The 3,339-nt window shown below is 47.1% G+C and overlaps 1 pseudogene; it reads left to right on the forward strand.

Annotated features, from left to right (window-relative positions):
* The first annotated feature begins 1,281 nt into the window (after positions 1-1,281).
* LOC119457113 (uncharacterized) lies at positions 1,282-2,115 on the forward strand (annotated as a pseudogene).
* Positions 2,116-3,339: the final 1,224 nt, after the last annotated feature.

Here is a 3,339-nt window from a genome sequence, read left to right on the forward strand (position 1 = left end):
CTAGCTTTTGCCTCACGGCTAGGATGTCGTCTTTAAACATTCCTGGTTGTTGGCATTCTTCAGCTATTAGAATGCCCAAACACTCATGAAGAGATTTTTCTTCTTTCCTTTTTTCGTGCTGTATTCTACTCGCAGATTCGAGTGCTTTTAATTTTACCCCTTGTTTGAACAGGTCCCACTGTTCCCTCAGAGTAGTCTCGTCGATTTTGAGTAATATTTGAACAGCTTCATTGATGTGCGCTGCAAAATCGTCATCATGCAGTAGTTTGTCGTTGAACTTCCAATTTTCCCATTTGAATTTGCTTCTTTCTTTCAATTTACCAATATCGAATTTAACTAGACTGTGGTCAGTAAAAGAAACGTGTGTTACTCGATACTCGCGGCAGAAAGCTAACAACTCTGCTGATACATACGCACGGTCTAGCCGCGCATGGCTAATTCCTCGGAAGTGCGTGAATCGCACGCATGCATTTAATTCCAAACACTCTCCCACATCCTCCAAGAGGTGTTCTTCAATGATTTGATCAAGAATGTCTGTACTGCTGTCTCTGTAGGGTGTAGGACTGGTTTTGTCACTTGCTGACAGTACGCAGTTAAAGTCGCCAAGTGCTATTATAAATCTATCTGTTTTAAGGTGTTGTTCAAGACTTCGAAAAAATAAATCCCGTTCATTCGAATTTGATGGGGCGTAAATGCACAGAAACCGCAATTTGCAATCAAGTAGAGTAAAATCGCAAACTATTAGGCGACCAGCATCATCAGTTGTAACAGAGTCAACACTACCTCCCAAACACCGGCGTATTAGCAAGAGACTTCCTCCCGACAAACCTCTTGCATGGCTTACACAAACATTATAAGTTCTGGTAAACTTCCGCACCATGCTGTCTGTCTGATCCTGTGATTCTATTTTAGTTTCCTGCACGGCAAGTACATCCAGCTCGTGCTCTGTTATCAATCTGTAAAGTTGATTCTGCTTCCTGTTGGAGGAAAGCCCGCGTATATTTAGCGTTGCTACTCGAACCTACTCGACGGACATGTGAAGTAAAAATACAACGCGCTCCTGGCTTCCATTGCGCTGCCTATCGCACTCTCCGGACGCACACACACATAGAATTAGGTGCCCTGTGTATGCGAAATTCAAAGCGTAATGGAATAGCGTCCCGCACGTAAACTACGCTATCACGCTATACTAAAACTCTCTTTCTGCAAAGTTCGTTTGCGGAACGGTAACGCTATTTCCCGTAACTCCGCTATTACGCTAACGCTAAACTAAAACTGTCTAATGACGATGCGTCCAACATCCCTACGAGCATGGGAGCACCCCGGCACAACTTTGCTTACGACTTTATACACATTGAAAATGCATCTCCTCGCTTGACCAAGTTCGTAAACCAGTTTCCGTTCAAGAGTCACGTGGGCACTCCAATTATCAACTACGAGCACAAGTTTAAAAACGCGTGGCTTCGCATGGGTCACACGTACAATGCCGGCAACGAACTACTGACTCACTCGTCACTTGGTCTGCCGTCGGACGTGGTAACTTACAAAACGAGCAACCTGTCTAATGCGGAATCAAACACTCAACTCCCGGAAGAAAACACAGTGATGCGCCTTCGCCCGCTCGATTTTTACAGGCGACACATCAGGTATCTGGACACAATCGAGAAGTCTTGGTACCGCAGAGGTCTCGCACCCATCGTACTCGACGCGATTCAACCAAGCCTCGCCTTTGGCATCATGGCAGTGTCCAAATCAAACAAGGACGACCCCGGCAGCACTGACTAGTTTCAAGACGTCACGGCCTTCTTCCAAGTGGACACGGAACTTGTAGTGCACAGCAGCTTGGACACCATTGCCGCCGACACGGTAATGCTACCCTCCAGTGCAGGCCCGTATCTACGCCACACACACTATAAGATCAAGTTGCCTTACAACAGCCTGTCACGCCACGGTCGCCCTGCCCACCTGGCAAACACGGAGGAAGACATCAAAAACTACATGTTGGAAGTGGAGAAAATCGCGGCCGAGCAGCGCGGCGATCCCCGAGAGGACCTGCAGCCGGCTCCACCAGTACGCACCCTACGATCAGTCTCGGTACCATTTGCCCCGGAATAAAAACAACAATGGAACCACAATAAAATTGTTTATTGTCATTCTTCAAAATCTTGTAAATGTCCACGCAGGAGTTGAGGCCGTTCCTCGTCTTCCATTTCCCCTTGCATAAATGCTTCAAATTCTTCTTCTGCTTGTCTATGCAAGTACTGCACGTCAGCTGACATGTCTTCCATACGTTCATTGTCTTGCATGTATATTTCGACAAGATCTTCAATAATTTCATCGGTCAATAATAGCTCACGCATAAGACTGGCACTTTGTTGTGGCAATGTAGCTTGATTTCATCCTTCATCCATGTCCATCGCTTCATCCTCCTTTGCCTGCACACAATTAGAATGCAATGTAGCAGCAGTCGTCGACGCTCTAACTCTCAGAGTGTTAAAAATATACTATATATCTTTTTCTGAGTGGAACCTACAACAACTACTACAAAGCAAACACAAACTCACCAGCATCCTGGAGCTCCTCCCTCGCTGTCGTCGTCGTCGCAGCCGACCGCCGACTGTGCTCCTACACTCGAATCAGCCCCCTTATATACGGCTGTCCTTGGGGACTTGGGCGTTTCCTGCCTGGCTGACCTTGTCTCTCTCACTCGAACTGGTTTTGACTCCGCCCCTGGTGGGTATAAAAGGCGAGCGCATCTCGGTCCTCATCGCAGTCTGCTCCCAGCCGGCAGCCAGGAAGGACCCCAGGAGGACCCCAGGAGGACCAGAACCAGGAGGCTACAACTTCGCAGTGAGTGGACCTACGGTTACCATTTTAAGTTTATGACGTAGGGCTAGGTGTATTGCAGGGAAGCCAACTTTACAGGGGCGTTTTGTGGGGAAGCCGACATTACAGGGGTGTAGTGCAGTGAAGCACAGGGGCAATGAAATTGGACTTAAATTTGTTTTTCAGAACATGTCTGACGCAAAGAGGAGACACGAGGAAGACGAAGATGAGGTACCTCTACACTATATTTTGGAAGTATTTTTTGGTGACGATACCTATATCTCTAGGGACAAGCTGCAGACTATATTGATGCAAGCTACGAAAGTTATACCAGCCAGTCTAATGAGAGTGTGGAGGAGTTTGAGACAATTGATCGAGGCGTGGTCGAGCTATCAGGAACAGACGCTGGGCAACCAGGAACATCACGAAGAGGAGTATCAGAAGATTTACAATCCCCTCCGGTGTGGGCACTGCAATTACAAGACATTCCAAAACGAAGAAGAATTGTGCATG

This window comes from Dermacentor silvarum, chromosome 6, assembly GCF_013339745.2.
Source record: "Dermacentor silvarum isolate Dsil-2018 chromosome 6, BIME_Dsil_1.4, whole genome shotgun sequence".
NCBI classification, from domain to species: domain Eukaryota; kingdom Metazoa; phylum Arthropoda; class Arachnida; order Ixodida; family Ixodidae; genus Dermacentor; species Dermacentor silvarum.